The 12,229-nt window shown below is 37.6% G+C and overlaps 1 long non-coding RNA gene across 4 annotated transcripts in view; it reads right to left on the bottom strand.

Annotated features, from left to right (window-relative positions):
- The window catches only part of LOC106144923 (uncharacterized), a 128,605-nt gene that overhangs the window by 36,507 nt on the left and 79,869 nt on the right, over positions 1-12,229 (bottom strand). Inside the window, exon 3 of one of the 4 annotated variants that reach the window (XR_013426576.1) lies at positions 4,178-4,312. The exons of the other annotated variants lie outside the window; for them this stretch is intronic. This is a non-coding gene — a long non-coding RNA (uncharacterized LOC106144923). The remainder of the gene's footprint in view (positions 1-4,177; positions 4,313-12,229) is intronic. 4 annotated transcript variants of the gene reach the window in all.

Below are 12,229 nucleotides of genomic sequence, written 5' to 3'. Positions count from 1 at the left end.
TTTGTCAATGCTTTATTCACTCAAATCACCCAATACAATTTCACACTATAGGTTCCTAATCAAGAAAATGACAATCCTTAATGCTAGGTACTGCAATAGACATAATCAATTCACAGCAAACAATTCTAGATTAATTGATTCATAGCAAATAATTCTAGATTAATTAATTCACAGCAAACAATTCTAGATTAATTAATTCACAGCAAACAATTCTAGATTAATTCTAAGCACAGCAAACACACTTAATCATGACAGGCTCATGACAGACATTCCCTCTGTATGTAAGTCAAGTGTCAGATCAAAAGTCTCAAGCCTTAGGCTCTAAGTCCAGCAGATGCACACTCAGACCACGATGATCAGATCAGGAACCAAGGCAGGCTTCTCCTGGGGTGGAGCTGATGACTGGCTGAGGAGGCAGTCATAGGGAGAAGTTCTTTTCTCACCAGAGTCAAGTGTGCTATAGAGTTTAAAAGCAGTGAGAATAACAAACAACACAGAGGATCAGGCAGATGAGAAGATTTGGGATGTCAGCCCAGGTCCTCATTAGGCTCTCAGGCTTGTATGCATCGGTGTCGGCTAGCTGAATATTGATTTGTTCCTTCATTTATACTAAATTTGGGGGCTTTTGACCACTCTTTCTTTCTTTCTTATTTATTTATTTGTTTTAATTAGTTATACATGACAGTAGAATGCACTTACATACTTTGATGTATCATACATAGATGGGATATAATTTCCCTATCCACTGTCATCGGGTCTTTCAGTGAGGTCATTTACCCTGAGGTAAATTAAAGCATCTGGTCTGGTGACCCCCACCCTGATTTTTTTGCCTTTTCCCCTTATCAGGGTGAGGACAACATGCCAGAGACTTCACTCTGAGTTTGTCAGGGTGGGGAGAAGTGACTTGTTTGTGCCTGAGGACCATACTGGAAGGCTCCATTAGGTGTGCCTAGTGAGACTGCAGGTTTTAAAATGGGATTGCTTAGGCTCAGGCCTAAGGCCATGCTTACAGAAAGGAAATGTGTAAACCATAAAGATAGGGATAAATTGAAATACATTAAAGTTTAGAAGTTCATTTATCAAAATTAAGGACTTCTGTTTTGATAAGAGAGTGAAAAGATAAACGAGAGTGGGAGAATGAGCTTTAACACATGTAACTGAGAAGAGGCTCATAACAAACCTGTATAAAAACTACTAAAAGATAATTAAAAACAAAACAGCAGGGGCTGGAGGTGTAGTTCAGTGGTAGAGCACTTGCCTAGCATGCATGAGGCTCTGGGTTTGATCCCAAGCATCATCAAAAGAAAGAAAAAGAAAAAAAAAAAAAAAAAAACCCCGAGGACCCAGTATAACAGAGATTTGGACAGGTGTTCAAAAAAAAAAAAAATTCCAAATGGCCAATAAACATAGGTGTTGAATATCAGCACTGGTGAAAGAGACACAAATTAAAGCCATGATAAAATATCAGTATACTTTCAATTGCATGGTTAATTTTTTTCTAACCTGTTAACAAAATCCTAGAAAGAATATGGAGCAACACAAGTTCACAAAGGTGACTGAACACTGTGCAAAACTGTTCAATCACTTTGGAAAACTGAATGTCAACTATTAAGCTGAATATCTGCTTACCCTTGCAACCCAGAAGTTCCAGATGTAGAAGTACCTAAAACTGATATTGCACAACAGATATGTGCCTATAGAAGACATGCACATGAATTCTATAGCAGCATTAGTCATCATTATTGGTATGAAGCAAGCATCCACCAAGAGTATAATCAATAAATAAATTGTGGTATGTTCATCGTGTGACATACCATAGTGATAACAAATGCACCAAAGCCATACCCAAAAATATGAATCAATTTCACAAATTGCTGAGGGACTCACATTCTAAAATTATCCAGAGTTCAAAGACAAGTGAAACTAAAATTCATATTTAAGTGGTAAAACTAGTGAAAAATTCAAGGACATGATAGTAGTAAGAGTCAGGGCAGTGGTTACTTTTACAGGGAGAGAAAGGGCATAATTGGGAAGGGGTGGGTGCTTCTGTGGGATGCTAGCAAGAGTCTGTTTTTAGCTGATATCTGTTTTGTAATAATTTTTAAAGCTAACTATTATATTTTATGCATTTTTCTTAATTTTGTTATTTTTACAGCTGTGTTTTTAAAATGTTTCTTCATAGGGCTGGGATTGTGGCTCAGCGGTAGAGCATTCGCCTAGCACGGCGGACCCGGGTTCAATTCTCAGCAACACATAAAAAAAAATTGTATCCATCTACAAAAAAAAAGATATTTTCTCTCTCTCTCTCCCTCCCTTCCCCCGTCTCTCTCCCTCTCAAAAAAAAAATTCTTCATAAGAGAGCCCTGCATAGTGGCATGCACATGTAGTCCCAGCCTTTAGGAGATTGAAGCAAGAGGGTCATTTGAGCCCAGAAGTTCTAGGAAAACCTGGGAAACATAATGAGACTCTGTCTCAAAAAACATGAACTAATAAATAAAAGTAAAAAAGAAAAGATGAGCTGGGGCTATAGCTCAGTGGCAGAGTGCTTGCTTAGCACGTGTGAGGCACTGAGTTCAAGCCTTAGCACCACGTAAAATAAACAAATAAAATAAAGACATTTTGTTAAAAAAAAAAAAAAGAAAAGCAACAAACAAATGATGAAAAAAGGAAAAAAAGAATTTTAAAAAAAAAGGAAAGCAGAGAGTCCAGCTTCTGAATAAGAACCTTCTTTGCACTAGCAACGAAAAAATGAATTAAAAATGGGTGACAATATTAAATAAAGAATATTTAACACTTCTCAAAAAAAAAAGGGAAAGGAAAGGGGAAAACAATACAGATAGACCTAGCTCCTGTTTGTAAGAGCTTACCTATTCCAATACAGAATATGTGAAAACTGTAGCAAAATATTCTAAATAAAAGATCAATCATGAATAAGTTAATTAAGGTATTTTCATTTTTTTAACAAAAGAAGTAGGCAATAGAAGGATAGAAACATCCTTTAATGCAAAACTGTCTGCCTAGAACCCCATTTGAACAAAGAGAGTTGAGATGACTCTGCCTCACTCCTACCAGGTAAGGGCTTCCCCTTTCTCGCCTCTTCACCTGGCTGGCAGTTAGAATTGCAAGGAAAGACAACACCGTGACTCATAATGGCAAAAGATGATTGATGGATAATTTTACCAAGGTACTTTAGATGCCACCTTGCAAAAGATGCTTTCAGTACTCTGATAATTAATGGGTATGTTGGCAGGCATTTTCTCATTCAAAGACATTTATTTCTTAATTAAAATGACATGCAAATGTTAACATTTATTAATTATCTTCCTAGTTCATAGCAATATAATTAACTGACTTCCAAAAGCTGAAAATGATATTGCCATCTTTTAAAAGTTTCAGCATTAGGTTTAAGTGAAAATGTGAAGTTGGAAAAGCTGTTCTCATTTCAGTCTCTCTTCCCACATCTCACCTCCATGATTGCTTACAAAGTGGCTGTAATAATTCTTCCCATCCCTGTACACTTGCACCATTGCAATGTGACCTTGTTGCTATTCCCAACAAGAGGAGGGCATCTTTACCAGTCAAGGACTTACTGCCATGATCACTCCTGAGTAACCTGATCAGATTTCCCTGCATACTTTCCCAGCTCACTATAAAGAGACAAAACCATTAGAGTGATATATGGACGTTTATAACTGAACCCTGAGCACCAGGATTGGGCCTAACACTTTTTGTTATGAGGTTGAGATAAACCAGATACATTCTGGCCTGGATAAAGTCACTTTTGTCCTGACTGCTTTATTTGCCCCTTCTTTCTGATACCAATTACAGGGATTCACTTGGTTTTGCTGCCACCCCGGCCCATAGTTCTGTCAGTAAATCCCCAGTAAATTGCTCTCTGTGCAAACCTGGATCTGTATTTGGCCTCATAGAAACTTGGGGCAAGTTCTCAAATTCTGGGACCAGGTTGTCCCAGAACACAAAACTACTCAAAGAGTCCAAGATGTTCTCTTTGTCCTCCAATACACTTAGATCTGCACCTAAGAAAGTAAAACAGTGGAGTACAGTGGGGGGCTGCATTGAGGACATAAGGTCTACTCCCTCTGAAAGCAGCAGAAAGGATTCAAGAACCAATGTTCACTGTCTTGGAGCCATTTTAACCTCTACCCAGGAAGATTACCTAGAAGGTGAAGAGACTTTCCTGGGGAGTAACTGTGTGGAGAGTGTAGCAGCAGCTGGAGGTCTAGATAGCAATTCCATATCCAGGATTTGTGGAGATTCATAAGAAACAATCAGGTTTGAACAGCTGCCAGTTCTAAAAAGTACAAAGACAACCAGTTCAGAATAGTACCAATGAACAAGGCACTATAATGATCATTCTACAAAGTAGAAATGGAAGAAGCATGGAGAGGTTGAGTGGTTTGCCCAAGGTAATACAGTAAGTGCCAGAGCTGGGAATGAAAACCATAGGATGTGTGATTCCAAAAGCAGATTCTTAATCACTGTGCTGCTCCAGATTACCTGGTAGAATGCATGGCAAATCAGACAGGCATCAGCACAGAACCAAGAACAAGTGATACAAAGAGAAAGAAAAACCAAGCCAGAGGCATGGTAGGCTCTCTATTATCCCAGGAACAAAACTGATGCCCCTTGTAGGTCATGGACTAAAACAACTGAATGAGGGAGCACTTAGAGATAACAACAATATACTGTACCAGCTATAATGTATGCCAATGCCTCCTGGTTGACCTAACCCCCAGTAAAACATGACAGCAGCCACTTAGTAAAGCAATCTGGGGCAGGAGGGGCCTTAAAAGCATCTTGCTGTGGAGGAGTCAATGTTCTGTCTACCTAGGGCAGCTGTAGGATACAGCAGCTATGGGATATGGCAAGAAGTCCCATAGTCTCAATACTGGGCCTATGAGTCATTCAAGGATAAGGAGAAGGTTTGAGACTGGAGAAAAAAGAAAGTATTGGCTCAAAACCATGAAAAGAACACTGCAAATTCATAATCAATAAATGTTTAATTGATTAATTAAGCTACAAAACTAACATGTCAACTTCATTTGTTAAAATAAGAATTTCATTACATTTGAAAAAAATCTATTTGTTAGACATTTTTTCTTCACATGAATTCCAAGTGTGAATAAGAAATCAGAGCCAACTGTGAATTAAATAAGTTGTTTATAGCCAGATCACTTCAGGGGCACATTTGTGTGTATGTGTGTGTTGCTGGGGATGGAATCCAGGGACTCCCTCATGCTAAGCAAGTGCTCTACCACTGAACTACATCCTCAGCCTGGAAAAATTATTTTTAAAAGCCTTCCAAAATATATATAGGAAAAAAGTTACGTTGAATATAGTATTTTACTTTTTTAAATGATGCAGGGTGAGAGCCCCAAAAGAAAAAATTCTTACAATCCTTTAACATCCCATTAACAGGTCAACGTCATCCTGAACAAGCAAAGAAGGACCACTAAAGCCATAAATGAATCAAGTTCATCCCACAAGGCATCAAATGTTATTGCTCTTCACTAAATCTTAATTGCATGGAGAGGCAACACTTTTGTGACTCTGAGCAGAAGATATGAAATCACTGTCCCCATTCCACACTTAATTGTGTGTCCTGAGGCAAGTGGTTCAACCTTTCTATGCCTTATTTACCTCATCTGTAAAATAAGGAGACTAACAGAGTCCACATCCAATGGTTGGGAAAATTAACAGAGCAAGTAAAGAACTTATAACTCTGCCTGCCACTTAGAGAGTACTGGAGAAATGTTAATTGTTCACAGAAACTTGGATCTGCCAAGGGAACTCCAACCCACAGCCTCACTGTTCAATCATTATTACATCTTCCCAAGGTGAACATGTACAAAGGCAGAGATGCTTTTTCAAACAGGTTTGACATGGTCAAGGTCAGGGCCAGTCTGTCAGGCAAAGACCAATGGCATTCAAGGTCAGGGGGCTAGAGAGTTGTTGATCAGAGAGCTAGAAATCTAGGACACAAGCATTACTTTCAGAACGGAATTCTTTATTTGTATGGGTTCTAAAATAGCTTTCTAACATCCTCATGTTGGATTTATTGATGCCTATGGAGATAAAAAGGAGAATTTTACAGTTAGATAAAAAAGGAGAATTTTTATGTTAATCCTCAACAACTGAGTAGTTGATCTGTAGCAAATGGAAGCTTCCTACAGATGCATGAAGTATTTTAATACAAATTCAGTGTTTTATAATCCATAGAGGATCAGGATAACTCTTTATAAACATCCATCTGGCTGGAGAGAAATGGAGAAAGGGAGGAAGAGAGGGAGGGAAGGAGGGAGGAAGGAAGGAAGGAAGGAAGGAAGGAAGGAAGGAAGGAAGGAAGGAAGGAAGGAAGGAAGGAAGGAAGGCTGGCTAGAACCAAAAAAAATTTGTAATGTAAACTTATTTGTATAAAAAAGGAAAGAAAAGACTCAACCCTACTTTTGTATACATTATATATATAAATGCACAGAAAAAAAGACTGAAAGGGTGCACATTGATTTGCAGCTCTTCCTCTGACAGGAGAGCAGATTTTCCCCAGGGCATTTTGACAGGAGAAAAATAGGAGGCCAAGGGTACAAACAGCCAGGAGAGTTGTCCACGATCTAAAGGGAACAAAACTGGGTGAATCCGCTGGCTCCCCAAACTTCAAGCTAAACTCATAGTATGACCACACACCACTGGAGGTCTCCCAACCAGATTTTGCTGTGAGAGGGAGCAGCAAGGAATTCTTGCCAGGGAAGAAGAAACCCACTCTGCATCTTTTAAGCTAAGTAGCATCACCAGGCTAAGAAATAAGGAGATAGGCCAACTGGCTAGATTCCCACTCGGCCAGAATGGCCAAATAGGCTCATGAGAATTCCCTTAAAGTGAGCACGTTTCACATCTCTCTCCAACTGAGAGATATCTAAGATGCTAAAAATATCAGGGTAATCTGTACTCAAGCTACTCACCCTACACTCCAAATGTGTAATATTTTCTGGCAGAAGAAAGTCTCAGCATCCTTGTCATCGAGGATGAGGAGCAGAGCAGTATAGGAACTCACAGCAGGTGCACCTAATCTAGCCTGGAGTGAGGAGTTGTCAAGAGCACCTGTCAACCACTCTTGAGCAGAGCCTTGAAAGTTGGAAAGGGTTGAACAATGGAAAAGGCTGAGCTTATATGGACAAGCTGGAATACATGTCCATATACCCAAGTTCCCCACTGCCAACAGTCTGGAGGGCAGACCTCTTGGATGGCTGGTTAGACTCCATTCTCTTTGCTATCCATGACATTAGGCAGTATCTCACTATTAATTAACAGCAGAATCATTTGAGTTTTACCATCACACATGTAGGGCTGTGGGTAGAAAAAGATTAGTTCCTAGGGGCTGAGGTTGTGGCTCAGTGGTAGAGTGCTCGCCTAGCATGCATGAGGCACTGGGTCCTCAGCACCATAACAATAAAATAAAGATATTGTATCCACTTAAAAAATAAATATTAAAAAAAGATTAGTCCCTAATAAAATCTTGTTACTTTACTCCACCAATAAACTATAGCTGAAGTAATAGGGTTATATTATCAATTGGGGCTTCATACTGCTCAGATATGCTCTGAGAAGTCATCATACTTAATCCAGTCATAAAACTCATAATCTGTATGCTGTGTTTATTGATATGTATTTTTCTTCTTTAATATCCTCCCTTCCTTCCCATGATTCCCCTGTGCTGTGGTTTCAGTCCTTGTTATACTGAGTGGATGCAAATAGGCTTACAAATCCTCCTCTTTTTTTTTTTAACTAACAGCATTAGAGTTGTACATATTGTCAGAATTTGTTGTTACATATTTATACATACACACAATATAACAATATAATTTGACAAATATCACTCCCCAGTACATCCCCCTCTGTCTCTTCCTTCACCCTTTGGTTATTTTCTTCTACTGATCTCCCTTTGATTTTTAGAAGATCCACCCCTACTTTTCCTTTCCTTTTTCCTCTCTAGCTTCCGCATATGAGAGAAAATATAAGACCCTTAACCTTCTGAGTTTTAGTTATTTTGCTTAACATGATGGTCTAGTTCCATCCACTTTCCATGTCATAATTTTGTTTCTCTTTATGGCTGAATAAAACTCCATTATATATATGTACCATATTTTCTTTATCCATTCATCCACTGATGGACACTAGGCTGATTCCATAGTTTGGCTATTGCGAATTGTGCTACTATAAACAGGGGTATCATATATCACTGTAGTAAGATGACTTTAATTCTTCAGGATAAAAACTGAGGAATAGCATAGCTGAGTCATATAGTAGTTCTATGCCTGGTCTTTTGAAGAACCTCCATACTGATTTCCATAGTGGTTGTACTCATTTACTGTCTCACCACAGTGTAAAAATGTTTCTTTTTCTCCATATGGTCTCCAGCATTAATTATTATTTATATTCTTTATGCCTGCCATTCTGACTGCTGTGAGATGAAATCTCAGTGTAGTTTTAATTTGCATTTCCCTGACTGCTAAAGATGATGAACATTTTTTTTCATGTGCATATTGCTATATGTGCATTGTTATATTGTGTGCATTATACATTTATACAATATAACAATACAATTTGACAAATATCATGTATTTGTTGGCTATTTTTATTTCTTCTTTTGAGAAATGACTATTTAGTTCATTGGCCAACTTATGAATTGGATTATTTGATTTTTTGTGTATATATTCTATATATTAATATATTATATATTAATTCTATATTAATAATATATTAATATATTCTAGATATTAATCCTCTGCCAGAAGAGTAGCTAGCAAAGATTTTCTCCTATTCTGTGAGTTATCTATTTATATTCTTAATTGTTTCCTTTGCTGTGCAGACGCTTTTTAATTTGATGCTGTCCTATTTATTAACTCTTGGCATTACCAAATCCTCTCTTTTTTAGAACATGAAGGACATGAGTTAGGACCAGTCATTAGGGCATCAAAGAACAGGAGATCAGGGTTGTTTTGTTTTGGTTTTTTGGAAGTGGAGATTGAACCTAAGGGTATTTTGCCATGGAGCTACATCTCAGTCCTTTTTATTTTTTATTTTGAGACAGCCTTGTTAAGTTGCTGAGACTGGCCTCCTTTTGCAATCTTCCTGCCTCAGACTCCTAAGTCACTGAGATTACAGATAGGCACTACCATGCTTGACTAGAACCCAACTTATTTGGGGTAGGGTTTGGGTACTGAGGATTGAACTTAGAGGTGCTTTACTATTGATCTATATTCCCAGTCTTTTATGAGACAGGGTCTCACTAAGTTGCTGAGGGGCTTGCTGACCTTGAACTTGTGATCCTCCTGCCTCACTCTCTCAAATCACTGAGATTACAGGCATGTACCACCATACCCAGCCAGAGTAGAATTTCAACTCTTTTTTTTTAATAAATATTTTTTAGTTGTAGTTGATACAATATCTTTATTTTATTTATTTATGTATTTTTATGTGGTGCTGAGGATCGAACCCAGGGCCTCGCATGTGCTAGGCAAGCTCTTTACCGCTGAGCCACAACCCCAGCCCCTAGAATTCAACTTTTAATGGATGAGATTTGACATGTATTAAAAATATCTTAGAGGCCAAATGCAGTGGCACACACCTGTAATCCCAACTACTAAGGAAATGAAACAGAAGGATTCCAAGTTCAAGTTCAGCCTGGGCAACTTATCAAGGCATTGTCTCAAAATAAAAGATAAAAATAAAAAATAAGAAGGGATAGGGATGTAGCACAGTGGTAGAGTGCCTGCCTAGCATATGTAAAGCCCTGGATTCAATTCCCAATACTAGTGAAAAAAAAAATATCTTAAAAAACATTTATAGGACCAAGCATTGGATGAACAAGCAAACTCCTGCTATAATTGTTATATTTCCAAACTGAAGAAAATAATGTAAGAAGGATCCAGTTAATAACAATGAAACAGACTCAATGAAAGTCAGAGGTGATTGTTGGCAGCACCCACTCAAGATATCCAGGAACAGGGACACTAGAGACATATCATGAAGGTATCTCTACAGTAGAGATGGCTCTGAACTTGATGTTTTTATATATTTGAAAAGTATAATCCACCACCTACACACACACACACACACACACACACACACACACACACACACACACATTTGCTGTGATTGAACAAGAACCTAGAAGCTTTTGGATTAAATTATGACCTACTATGTAAATTTCCCTTTGGTAATACAATATACAAACTAGAGACTGTAAGTCTCTTGGTCTTGAAAAAAGACAAACTTTTCATAAATGAACAAAAAAGTCAGGCAGTATGAATCAATCCTGGAGCAACTGATCCACTCTAAGTGGGTTGAGTCTAGAAAGGAATAAGCAGCAATGAAATTTAACCAAAGAGCAGAAGCACTTGCCTTCAACAATGAACTTTGCAATAAAAATAAATAAAAATAGTTCATGAATGCAAGAATGAAGAAGCCAAGGCATATTTTTTTAAAAGCTAGTAATGATCTAAATTCAATTAAACATAGAAATAAATCTAAATAACTGGTAACTACAGCTATAAAACATGATGAATTCATTACAAATCTTGGGAAAAGAGCTACAATTTTAAAATAATAATGATTTGATGATAACATAGTAGGATAGAATTTTCAGAGTGTGTCAAAAAAAAAAAAGACCCAGAAGATAGAAAAGGTAGGTTGCAGTACAGTGCAATTTTTTACATTTCCTAGGATGAGTTTAGACAGTTTATTTAAGAAATTGGTAGATTACAAAATATAAATTTAAATATATAATTTAAGATAAAAAAGTAACTATGGACTTATTTGACTTTCACTTAAATTAAGATGGAGTAGGAACCAGATTTAATTTATGATTAAACTGACTTAACAAGACAAGAAATGCAAAATAGTGGTTTTCAAAGCTCTAGACATCAGGAAACTAAAGAAGGTCAGTAATCCTTGAGAGGCAGAAATGAACAAGTCCTAGAGTGGCCCACTGTACTATGTTAACAGAGTTTCTAGGTGTGGTTCGGAAGGGAGAAAGAAGAACCCAAAGGAAGCTTTGTGATCACCCTGCACTGAGGACACAGATATGGGAATACAATAAGGCCAAGGTAGCTGGTGTTTAAAGGACAGAGCAACAAAGATGAAATAGCTGGGATTACAGGTGCACACCACCACAGAACATCCTTTAAAGGGTTCATCTGATTAGGTCAGGCTTATCCAGGATAATCTCCTTTTAGATTACTCAAGGTCAATTGATTAGTAGCTTAATAACAGAGTGAAATCTTATCACATTCACAAGTCCCACATACCCTCAAGGAGAGAAGATTATTATAAGGCTAGTATACTCCAGAAGGCAGGACTCCTGGAGACCATCAATGAATTCTCCCTGCTAAAATAAATATAAAATGTTTTACTCTTTAGTAAATATCTTTATAACTATTGAAAGAAAAAATAACAGCAGTATATTGTGTTCATAACATATGCACAAATAAAATGTATGACAACAAGATCAGAAAGGGATGGAAGAGATAAAGTTGCATACAGTTGAAAGTTTAAGCTAAGTGATGTATCATTTGAAAGTAATCTGTAACAAGTCAAAGATGAATACTATAAATCTTAGAGTAACACTAAAAATAAAAGAATGAAGAGATATATGAGGACACAGATACGGATATATCAAAGGAAATAGAACTGAATCTTTAAAATATTCAACTGACCTAAAAGAAGGAAGAAAAAAAGGAAAAGGTGGGGAGTAGAGAATAGATGAGACTTATAGAAAACATGTAACAAGAGGGAAAAATTTGAACCCAACCATATCAATAACCATATTAACTGCAATGGTTTTAAAAGTACAACCTGAAAAGTGATGATAAATGGAGCCATTCCTGCTTCAACCAATCATCTCTAGGACCATATATTCTATCAGTGGCGACCCAGCGCTATATAATGCTCACTCATTTAGGGTGCGTTATGGTTTGGATGTGAGATGTGCCCCAGAAGCTCACATGTGAGACAAAATCAAGAAGGTTCAGAACAGAAATGATTGAATTGCGACAGCATTAACCTAATCAGTGAATTGTTCCCTGATGGGATTAACTGGGTGCTGACTGGAGATGGGTGAGGTAAGGCTGGAGGAAGTGATTAGTTGGGGGCGTCGCTAGGGCATATATATTTTGTATCTAGAAAGTGGAGTCTCTCTCTGCTTCCTGATCAC

Source organism: Ictidomys tridecemlineatus, chromosome 10, assembly GCF_052094955.1.
Source record: "Ictidomys tridecemlineatus isolate mIctTri1 chromosome 10, mIctTri1.hap1, whole genome shotgun sequence".
In the NCBI taxonomy this organism is placed as follows: Eukaryota; Metazoa; Chordata; class Mammalia; order Rodentia; family Sciuridae; genus Ictidomys; species Ictidomys tridecemlineatus.
This window is presented reverse-complemented; position numbering and strand designations above follow the sequence as displayed.